Source organism: Acomys minous, assembly GCF_964271855.1.
Source record: "Acomys minous genome assembly, chromosome: 4".
NCBI classification, from domain to species: domain Eukaryota; kingdom Metazoa; phylum Chordata; class Mammalia; order Rodentia; family Muridae; genus Acomys; species Acomys minous.
In genome coordinates, this window is record NC_140486.1 from 95,768,407 (window position 1) to 95,780,785 (window position 12,379).

General features: G+C 40.4%; 1 long non-coding RNA gene across 1 annotated transcript in view; it reads right to left on the reverse strand.

The window, feature by feature from the left end:
* The window catches only part of LOC311595689, a 35,218-nt gene extending 26,476 nt beyond the window's left edge, over window positions 1-8,742 (reverse strand). The window contains exon 1 of the long non-coding RNA XR_014778542.1: window positions 8,519-8,742. This is a non-coding gene — a long non-coding RNA (uncharacterized lncRNA). The remainder of the gene's footprint in view (window positions 1-8,518) is intronic.
* Between the last annotated feature and the right edge of the window lie 3,637 nt (window positions 8,743-12,379).

The following is a 12,379-nucleotide window of genomic DNA, read 5'->3' on the forward strand; positions in this document are numbered from 1 at the left end:
TCCCAGGAATAAACACGAAGCTCTTAGGCGTAGAGTGCCAATCCCCAGAACTCCGAATCTTACTAATAGCATGGATATTTGAAAGAAAATTGACATCAGTCACAAGCTGCATCATTTCGTCTTGCTCCTGACCCAGTTCATTGATGTTTGCTGCATCAGCTCAGGGGTGGAGCAAAGCAGTTGAACCTAGGCATGTCTCCAGGTCTGTGCTCTATGACGGTCTTCTTCCCCGCTCTTCCTCAACATCCTCCTCTCATCCTTGCACCATCAGCACCACATCTCTCTCCTCATGGTACAACGATAGTTTGACTTAGAAACTAAAAATGCTGTTCCTATTGTTACGGAGTAAAAGAATCCCTTCTCATGGGGTGAGCTCATCCTAAAAGCTAACTCGAAAGGTGGATGTGAGACCCATGTTTGTACAAACTATTTCCTTGTGTATTTAATGCTTATCCTAAAGGCAACAATACCCAGTATCAATATTAATATTTTTCATAAGAATGTATGCATCATTTGCAAAGTGGGATATAAGAAAACCAATGTTCAGTTACTCAAACCCGCATGTCACATGAATTGTAAGGATGGAACAAGGGTTTTCCCATGTTTAAATTATATCTTTCATGGCATCATATTCTTCCTCCACTATGACTCTCCTCCGGTGATAACAAATATCCTAGGTTCCAGAGCATTACCCCAAGGAAGGGCTATTGTACTGCATTGGAGACCTATTCTGTTCTAACTTGCCTGAAACAGAGTATTGATCAATATTGGTCCTATAGCCCATCAGCACACTGTCTTCAAGTACTGTAGCTTCTAAAGCGTTATGAGCAGGCAGAATTCTACCCATGTGTCATCATACAATTGGTCCCCTTGTCTTTCCAGACTTTCCATTCTGCATCCGGGTCTGAGCCCGTGAAGTGCGCTTCTCGTTTAGGAAGCTGACTGTAGAGCCACGTTACCATTTCACTTTGGGATCACTTTATTCAGAAGCGTTGGAGCTCAACTTTGTGACTTTGGAGACCCGGAACACAAGGGCAATAACTTGAAGGGTTACGTGATTAACGCTGAATAATTCAGAACTAATCAGAGCATATTTTTAAGCTGGTTGCCTAAGCTAACACATTCAGAACATGAACCATATGATCACACAGAAAAAAAAAATTAGAAGCGGAATTCTGCAGTTCAAACAGATTTAGAATTAACATTTTAATTGTAGCAACACTTCACAGCCCTCTCAATTTCTTTGTCTCCCACAGAATGTGTTTCCTCCCCAAATCCAGATATTTTAATTTCTCTCTGTGGTAGGGCTTATTTTAAGCTACACTATCCTACTGTCACTTCTCATCTCTGTACATCAACAGGGAGGGGTACGAAAGCTCAACCCTGCAGAGTACAGGGAGATGAGCGCCAGAGTGAACAGCTGTTGTTAGGGTTGTGCAGAGGCGACACAGCCCTGGAAATTAGAGAGAAACCAGGAAAGCAACAAAGGGCTCTCACCCCATAGGGGTTGTCACCTCATCAGGGGCCATCACCCCATAGGGGTCATAGCCCCCATATCTGCAAAGTATGAGCTAGGAAGAATATCTATCAAGTAAGCAATATGAATAAAAATAACCATCAGCCTTGTTTACCTATTTTAAGGGATAATGACAAAGGGGACCAAGGCTTACTCCATAAACACGCCACTGCATAATGTCCCAGTAATGACATTACTGCTCCTTTTAGAATGCTTTCGTCTCCTTCAATTGCACTAATATCTATTTTTCCCTGACAATTCTCGTTCTTTTTTTTTTTTTTTTTGCTTTTTTCTTCTTTTTCTTTTTTATTTATTTAAGTAATTTATTGAGATTACATCTTATTTGTTATCTCCTCACTTGTATCTTCCCATTCCCCCTCTCTCACTCTTTCCCTATTCCCCTCCACTAGGTCTGTGACATCAGGGGACCTTGTCCCCCACTATAAGATCACCACCTATCAGGTCTCATCCTGGTAGCCTGCTTACTCTTCCTCTGAGTGTCACCAAGTCTCCCCACCAAAGGGAAGTGGTCTAATGGGGGGCACCAGAGCTCATGTCCGAGTCAGTCCCTGCTCTCCATACAACTGTGGAGAATGTGCTGTCCATTGGTTAGATCTGGATAGGGGTTCTAGGTTTACTGCATGCATTGTCCTTGGTTGGCACTGTAGTTTGAGCTGACCTGTTTGGGTCCAGATCCACCAGCGTTAATGGTCTTCTTATATGTTTCTAGGACCCTCTGGATCCTTCTATTTCCCCATTTTCCCTTACCTAGAGTCCCAATAGGAAGTCCCAGTATCTATCCCAATTTCTGGCTAAGTGAAGATTTTCATGGGATATCTCTGTTGGTCTAGTGTCCAATTATAAGTGAGTATATGCCATGTGCCTCTTTCTGACTCTGGGTTAACTCACTTAGGATGATCATTTACAGTTCCATCCATTAGCCTGCAAATTTCAGGATTTCCTTGTTTTTAATAGCTGAGTAGTATTCCATAGTGTAAATGTACCACAAGACCCAGCTATCCCACTCCTTGTAATATACCAAAAAGATGCTCCACCACACAACAAGGACACCTGCTCTACCCAGAAGATGCTCCACCACACAACAAGGACACATGCTCATAGCAGCCTTATTTGTAATAGCCAGAACCTGGAGACAACCTAGATGTCCCTCAGTCGAAGAATGGATAAAGACAATTTCCATCCTTATGCACACTAAAGGTTCTTGGCATGTGATGCATACCCTTTATTTCCTTCCCCTTTCTCACTTTCCCAGTTCTCTCTCCCTTTCTGTTTCTACAGTCTATATCATCTATCTACTGGATAGTGTAGACGGTGAGGAAATAATGTGCTTACGTATACTCTGGGAATGCCAGGACCAAGTGGCTGATGGGTAGGCACAGCTTCTTTAGCATCACTTCTTTACGAGATGTTGTCCTTACAGAACTAAAACCCCAGACGATTCTAACCGAAGTTTGTCTGGTGCCTGCCTGAATTCGTAGCCTTTGCGTTCTGAAGCAATGGAAACTCTAAGGAGACGACAAAAATGCTTTTGGGAGTCAAGCATTTCTGGCATTTTCCAGGAACCCAAATCCTGCTTTTTAAAACCCTGGTAAGAAGGTGAACTGAGATTTAAATAAAAAGATCCAATATGTCTATTACCCTGCAATCTTTCACTCTGGTAAAATTCAAAAGTTCATTTAAAAATATTTCACACTTGTTAAAATGAGGTCATAAAGGCTGGTGAGCATGACTTATGCAGTTGTGAGCAGGCCCCAAGGCAAATAGTACAATCTGTTGAGAGGGAGAAAATTAGTCAAGTGTTAGCTGAGCAAATTGCAGCATATAGCTTCTCTAAGTTTTACAAGTTTAAAATGAAGGATTATGTAATCTGATTGCCAGCAGTCTTCCCTCCTGTCATATTTTAATATTTTAAATTAGCTGGGTTGTTTACATTTATCATTTATTTACATTGTCTCTAATACATTTCTATTATGTCTCTTCTTACTCCTCCATATACTTTTGATTTGCAGTCTAAAAAAGAGACTACAGTATACATTTGTGATGCAAGATAGACAAACCAGAGACAACTAAGATTAATATCAGTCCTAATTCCTTTTGAAATGTAACTGATTTATTTTACAATATTTGCAGACTACTGCTGCTGCTGCTGCTGCTTGTGGTGGTGGTGGTGGTGGTGGTGGTGGTGTGTGTGTGTGTTTGTGTGTGTGTGTGTGTGTGTGGCTTAAATACAATTTCATTTGAAAACACTTGACATTTTCTACATATTTGAGTGTAGGTTTTCTATTCATAGCTTGAAGAATTTTATTTGTTGTGGGTGGAGAAATATCTCAGGAATTATAAGTTCTTGCTGCACAATCATGAAGACTGAAGTTTGGATATGGGCACCCACACACATTAGACATTTCATGCAAGCCCATATAAACCCAGCTTCAAGAGGGGGGAGAGAGGAGGACTTCTGAGATTAGCTTGCTTGCAACATAGCCAAGAAAATGTGATCCTCAGGTTTAGAGAGAGGCCCTGACTAAAAGGAACAGGTAGAAAATGACAAAGGACACTGGGCACCTCTCCTGGCTTCCTTGGGTACACATATTATTTCCACTAACAGCCACATACACACACATAAATAAATAAATAAATAAATAAATAAATAAATAAATAAATATGTCTTTAAGAAGGAATTATATTTGTTACATTAGGTGTTTATGTTGTTCTGTAAAAGGCATTAGCAACCAACCACCTTCACAGCATGAGCTCACAAATTCACTTTCAAAGGGTCTTGACCCCAGATTTGGTGAAGGGTAGAGGTTGTGCCTAAAGTGTTGGAAATCTGCATATGCATCTTTCTAAGAGTTGATACAGTTCTATAACTTGAGGAAAGGGACCCCAATGGTTATTGCAGAGGCATCCGTGTCCTAACTAGCTACAGAGCATTCCAGGATCAACCCTTAGGGCTGTAGAAACAGTTCTCCGATCCATTTTCTCCAATATGTACAAGTAGTTTATGAGTTCCCTGTTGAATCAATAAAATCAAATCAAGAATGATAACATGCTAATTATTTGCCACGTATGTTCTGAAGGAATTGTTATCCAATCATGTAAGTTTAATCAAAGTGAGCTACACAACCACACTTGTTTTTAACGTGAGCGGTGCTTAATCCTACGGACAGAAATCATCCTTCACATTAGGCAAGTAGGTATCAGAAAAGCAGAGAGAGGCATTTAAGGCAAGGAAGGTCCTAGCTAATCTGCAAAATTAACTCCAATTATCTTTATTTTGAGGGAGCACTCTTTAGTTTTCTTTTGTACAATATAGGATAACTATTAATCTGAGGTCACTTATAAGACTAACTACAAATGGCTTTGTAACCCTTTTCATCAAGAGGGAAAGTCTATTTTTCTAGTTCTTCAATATGATTTGATGTTTGATCTACTTTCATCATAGACCTCTTGTGGAAGAGACACTCATGCCACCCAAAATGATTTTCATGCTTCCACTGCTGTGGAGGCAACATGCACGTCATGTGGCCAAACTGCCGCAGGCCAACTCAGATGTCAAATGTTTGTGACTTAAAACCTGCTGGGAATATCACAAACTAGCTGCAGCCAAAGGAATCACCCAGCTGAGGTTAATTTGCTCTGTCAACCATAGAAATGAGCTAAGCTACCCTTGTTGCTCTGAGCCTAGGAGCTTGGGAGATCATTTTTAAGTAGCAGGAGACACCTGACATTACTGTTCCAAGTGTCACAATAAGATGGTCCCTGGCAGGTCAGTTTTACCAAAACCTTTCTACTTATAAACTTGAGTTTCATAGACCCTGACCATCCAAACTAGCCAGAAATGCCTTAACTAAGAATAATGGAGCAGATAAAGTTAGTTCTTCATGCTTGTGATGGATGTGCCACATGTTTTACCGAACAGTGCAACTCAACACCTCACCTGAATTGTTAGAGTTAAGAAGGATTGTTCCCACAGTTTGTGTTTCTCTAACATTTCCAGGATCATCAGTGTCACATGGAGAGAGGCAATATCTTGATTGAAATTTCCCTATTACAACCTATAACATGAAAATTAAAAAAAAATACTCAGCATCCTTTAATCTCTCTCTTATTTCATTTTTTTTTAGACAAGGTCTCATGAGTTAGCCCAAGATAACTTCAAACTAGACATCCTCTTACCCAGCCTCCCAAATGCCAGTGTTACTAGGTGTTTGCCATCAGGCACCTCTATTTCTTGTCTTTTGAAGTCAAAGTATGCTTTTTAATTTGTGTATTAGTTCTTAATTAAATGTCTTAATTTAAAAAAAGGGATCCATGCATGCTCATCCAAAAAATAAATCTGACATTTTCCCAATTTCATTGAAGTATAACAAATTAAAAAATTGCATATATTTGAACACTGAGATGTCAAACTGGTGCCTACACAGAGCCTTTGCTCCTAGAATTCCAGCATCTTTGGTACAGGAAAGTACTCTGCACAATATCCAAAGAGAAACATAAACACCAAGCCAGCCACAAATTCTTTACCTACAGTGGTATCCGGCAAGATAGGGCAACAGTGGAGCACGGCTTGTGGGAGTAACCAACCAATAGCTGATTTAACTTAAGGCACATTCCATAAGATAAAACCCATACCTGACACTGCTTAGGTGACCCAGAACCTGAGACTTGATAGTCCAGGAACCTAGAACAAAACTAAATAATGCTATTTTAAAGAAGAAGAAGAAGAAGAAGAAGAAGAAGAAGAAGAAGAAGAAGAAGAAGAAGAAGAAGAAAATATGATTAAATAACTCCTAACATTCTGCTATGCTCATATTGTGTCTGGCTCAGCTGTCATCACAGAAGCTTTCTCTTGTAGCAGATGGGAACAAATGTAGAGATCCACAGCTATTATGTAGAGCGAAGGACCTTGGAACACTCAGCCATAAATGGGATGTCTCCATAAAATCCCTGGTAACCCTGGCATGTCGGGGGCTGGGCAGGAGGATGTTTAGTTTGAGGTTATCCTAGGCTAACTAGTGAGATTTTGTCTAAAAATGATACAAGAGAGAGATTAAAGGATGCTAAGTTTTTTTCATGTTATAGGCTGTACTAGGGGAAATTGCAATCAAGATATTTTCCATTCTCTGTGAGTCACTGATGATCCTGGAAATGTTAGAGAGATACAAACTCTAGGAACAATCTAAGCTCAAGGAAAGCCAGTAAAAAGGAGGAAGAAGGAATCTAAGAGTCAGAGAGGATGGAGAACACCATGAAAACAAGACCCTCTAAGTCAACATGAGCAAAGGGCACATGAACTCACAGGGACTGAAACAGCATGCCCAGGGCCAGCATGGGTCTGTACCAGGTCCTCTGAGCTCATATTATGGCTTCCAGTTTAGTGTTTTTATGGGATTCATGAGTGTGCAAATGAACAGGCTGATGATTCCTATGACTTCTCTTGGGCTCTTTTCCTCCTGTTGGCTTATCTTGACCAACTTCAATGTGATAGTGTTTGCTTTGTTTTAGTATATTTTATTTTGTTGTATACTTAAAAAAAAAAAGAATGATTGAACAAAACCTAGACACTAGAGTAAAAGGTTAACAACTGAACTGTCGTTAATACTGGAAGAGGGAAAATCAGTTTTCCCCAATGTTGAGGAGTAGCTGACCAACATATAATGGACTCCTCAGCTTTGTGTGTGTGTGTGTATATGTGTGTGTGTGTGTGTTGTGTGTGTGTGTGTGCTTGTATATGTGTTAAGAATACTTCAGATTTACTCTTTTAGGGGCTAGTGGTATAGTTCAGTTTTAGAGCATTTGTCTGACCATAGTCAACATAACAAAAACAAACAACATTCAGCAAATTTCAACTAGGCAGCATAGTACTGTTATCCACTCTTTGGGCATGGTGCTTCACAACTGCAGCCCCAGGCCTTGGAAGGCTGGGGTAAGAGGATCGCTACATAGTCAGCCTTGCCTTACAGAGTGAGAGTCTAACTGAAAATCCGAAAACTAAATAAAATGCATAAAACACAACTGTAGTCACCATACTTTGTATCAAAACCCCAAGAACGTATTCATCTGAGAAGTTGGAAAATGAGCTGGCATTTGTTTTTTTCAGGAAAACAATGTATTTTAAGCCAGCTCACTGGTTTTATCCATTCTACAGACATCATGTGGGCGATGGCCTTTTTCGCTATTTTGCAGATGAAGGAGACATGGAGAAGCTGGGTAATCTTCCTGGACGCTTCAGAGTCTTTAGTGTCGGCTTTAATATTCTACTGGTACTTGAAAGACATATCTAGGATCAGACTGTGCATCACAGCTGTTGAGAGTGAACATTTCACCCACTGTTCATGTTCCAACTATTTGTCATTATAAGCACAATCTTTGACAAGTGTGATATGTTACAATGGTTAGCACCTAATTCTATTTTATAAGACAAAGACATTAAAAAAAAAAACCTTTCCCCTGATGTTTATATGTCCTTAAGTAAATAGGTTGTGTGGTTTAGCTAGTACTGGGGCATTCTCTATTCAAATCAGCTCTGGGTGGTACCTTTAATTGCTCACAGAGTAACTGTGCTTTGCCGGGTAAATCTTGAGGGATGAGACGGCAGAATGATTTTCATGAGCAGAAACATAATGATAGATTTCAACACGCCTTATTCTCTGTGTACTATTTTTAACACTGCAGCCGAGCAGTAGGCAGATAATGAACTCACTCTCAAAAATGATAAAACTCAATAATATATTTTAGACAATCGCCCCACGATGTCCGGTGGATAATTTAAATGCAGAGAGTCTGAAGAAAGAAATCTCTGCTCGGGTAAAAGCAAAATGGAACCTTTTATTAAAGAGCTGTATGGTATGCAGATTCAACACTGCTGTGGCTCCGTAATGTGCCTCATGAAGAAATTAGCTTCATCCTTATGGATGCGCTTACAGTCTGAGCAACATCTGACCGAAAGCTTTAAGCATTGCTAATGTTCTAGAATCTTACCTCCAAAACTAGAAACCAGACTGCTTTGCAGGATCTCTGTGATGACTCATCTCTATGAAAGGCACAGAAGACAATGATCTAGTCTTACCATCAGGGGTCTCCAGGCCCAGTTACCAGGGTACTATGTTAGTAGTTCCTGGATTCAAGTGCTACCAACTTCAAAGATTCACAGTGGCTGGAAATCTTGGCAGATGCCATCCATTCCAGTCAGAATATTTGAGAGAACTTGGAATGTGGGATAAGCAGACAACAAAGGGCATTCTCATGTCAGTCTTTGGGCAGAGTTGTTGGGCTATATGGTCAATGAGACTTCTGAGTGTCGCACAAGACCAACTGTAGGACATACACTAAATATGAGCTTCATTTTCCTACATCAGGAAGGGAGGAGGAAAATAGGATGCTGGGGAAGTTTAAGACAATGCTTGGAGCCTTGAGAAGATAAGACATAGTGTATTTATTCCAGGTAAATGACATCACACAAACCACTAGGCAGGTAAGCACACACATACAATATATACACACACATCACCCACAATATATACACACACATCACCCACTACACACACACACACACACACACACACACACACACAGGGAAACATGGAGGATTTTGACCTCAAGGTCATATTTATACAAATTTCATACAAAATTGTCACTCCTACCAGAAGTGAGAGACGGCATCCCTGCCTAGTTTTGGGGTATCCTGCATATCCTGTATCCACTATTGCTGGGCTGACTCATAACCGCTGATGTCCACTGCTAACAGTGGACACTTTGATGTATGATGGACATCCATTTCAGTGGCAAGTTATCTAAATATACATTGGTCCCTAGAGACGCTGTTTCCAACACTAAATGCTACCAGTTAGGTTTTGCTTTAAGATATTTAAAATAATTTTTGGGGAGAGATCTCAGGTACGTTGTGTGTCCCTGGGTAGCTTCAGACACTTCAGGACAAGCCAGCAGTGGTGAAGAGTCAGGCCTGTAGGTCTAGAGTCCCCTATTTGAATTATATGTTTGTCACCTTGTAGCTATATGGGCTTAGAGATGGAAAGAAAACCCAAGCTCTCTTTCTTCATGTGTAACATGGGGATAACAATTGCACGTACTTCATATTTATGAGACTCATGCATGGAAAGTAGAACAGTACTGAGTCTGTAGAAAACACTTTTTTTTTTCATTACACTGTTCATTGTGAACTGATAATGCCTTCCTCCCACCCACCACCCACCCCAGACGTTTGATGATTATCTCAGATCATGTATGTTGAATGTTTAGCTTAATGGCAACAAAAGCTAACACTGAACAAGAGAGTCTGTCAAAGACCTGTCATTTGTTATAAGCTTACCCCAGGTCAAGCACTGTAAACTTAACATACATACCTCCTAGTACCACTGAACTACCTACTAGGAGCCTTCTTATTTTACTGTGGAAATGGGGGAAGCACAGGGAAGTAATGAGGCAAAAGTCAGGGGGAAGCAGGTCCTATTTGTCACCCTAATGAGAACTGCTATAAATGATGAACCTGTAGCTCTCAGCAGCTTAGTGTAATAGCTCTCATGGAAGATGAAAAATGGACCCCTAACTGGTAGGGTCCCTGACCTGACAAGGGATTCAAAATTTAGAGTTGTGGTTCCTGCTTTCAAAATATTTTTGCATAGGGCCTCCAAGGTCACCATGTGTTTCTGTGTTGAGTAGGCAGAAGGAGAAAGAACATGAATTATAGTTTCGTGGGCAAGGTCAAGTTGTTTGTCAGTTATGCTCATCTTTCACTAGGTAAAATGTAGATGGTCACACTTAAGTGCAAGGGATGCCAGGAAATGCAATTTGGTTGTGTTCCAATGAGGCACAGGGATTCAGATGGGCCATCTTCCTCCACCCAGAACCACTGCAAGAAATAACTGACTTTGAGAAATATTCCAAGGTGATTTTCAGATATGAAAATCACGTTCAATTGTGGATACTTTTGAGGCATACTCCAAGCTGGTGTTGGTGGAAACCTTCTAGAAGGAGAGATACAGCACACCTACCCTGGAGATCCTGATGGATCATTCCAAATTTGGCCTTTCCATTGTTATCTTGACAGCTGGACAGCGATTACTTACTGAAAGGATGGACACACCTCTGTCAGAGGCTCTCTTTCTCCTTGTTCATTCAGAACCTTTCAGCGTCTCCTACTTGAATGACACTCCTTGAGGGGCTTCTGTTTAGAGGTGATGCATGACTTCCTTTTAACCAACACTCTTTGCCACAGAAGTCCAGTGACAGATAGTAGTAATTGGGACACAAGGATTTGTGGAAATTCTCATGGGGAATTTGAGGTTGACTTATGTGAATGGGTACAAGGGTCGGGGGGGAGGGGGGGAGTCCCAAAATCATCACTCTTCATGGCTACTGGCTAGAACCCGAAGGATGACCAATTGATTGACTCTCAAAACAGATGTAGGCTTCCTAACAACACCTGAAATAAAAATGTAGTTATTAAATAACAAGACTGAAATACTCTCTTTTTCATCTTCCCTAAGATGAGAAAAATTTGTCACTAGGAAAGCAATGTCTGATGGACAAAAACAATGGAGCCATATTCTGACTTTCTTTTTTACATAGAACTGGGCAGATTCAATGAGAACTTAAAATGCAAAGTCTTGAATACTGCACTTTTTTTGTTTTGTTGTTGTATCTAATGAGTACTTTTATTACTAAATTATTCTAGAAAAATGAGTGTATATAAATATTTCTTAATAAAGAGGAAACGGGGGGGGGGAGGGAAATTGCTGGTAACCCCCTGCCATTAATAAGGATTAATAAGCATCCCTTGTGATCGATAGTATAGGAATCTGTTCCAATTGTTTTTCAAGGCTATACATCCATACCACCAATGCTGAGAACATGGCTGCTGTCAGCTTATAGCCTTCCCCTCACCACTGGAGGCTGCAGAAAATCACTTCAGTAAGGTTATACCAGATCATAAGCTCACTTAGAGTGCTATAACAAAATGCTGTAAGCTTGGTGGCTAATAGACAACATAAATTTGTTTCTTGCAGTTCTTGGATTTCTGAGATCTAAGTTCTGGCAAAGATACTGTTGTATGGTCTTCTAATTTTCCTTATTATTACAAAATACCACAGACTAGAGCTTAAATTATAGAGAAACTAATTTTCTATGTCTTCCAGCTGTGGGGGTTCTAATGAATGGTGTTGGTATCAGTTGTGTTTTGGTGAGGACCTCATACTTAATAGATAAAGGCATAATAGCAGGACCGTGCACAGGGAGAAAAGATCAAATCTTCTAAAGAGAAGTTAGAGGGTGAATCACAGGTTCAGTTTGCTCTGGTAATTCACATTCTTGAGAGCTTACGGAATCTCATGACAACTAAATCAGCCCCTTCTGAGGACACCAACCATAAGTATTTAAAATTTCCCACCATATTCCACCTTGTAAATGTCCCATAACTTCCCAGACCACACTGAGGACTGAGCTTCCAACATAGAAACTTTAAGGCCATGTACTCAAACCATATCCAGACCCAGTGTGCAGATATGCAGTGGGTTGCTGCATCTTCACATGTAGAGTGGCTGAGGTAATTTTCACAGGTCTAATTGATAAGTGCCCTCTCTCACTCTCCTCATTGGACCACTCTCACGACTTTTCAACTCTTAATTCCACCACCACAGGGACTTATATTTCAGCATGAAAATTTTGAAGGAAAAGTTTTTTAAAAAGATGGAGAGAAACTTAAATCAATTCCACTGAAATCAGGGACATGACAAGGCTGTCCACTTTCTCCCTATCTCTACACTATAGTACTTGAATTCCAGCCAGAGCGATATGAGAGCGAAAGGAAATCAAGGGGGATGAAAA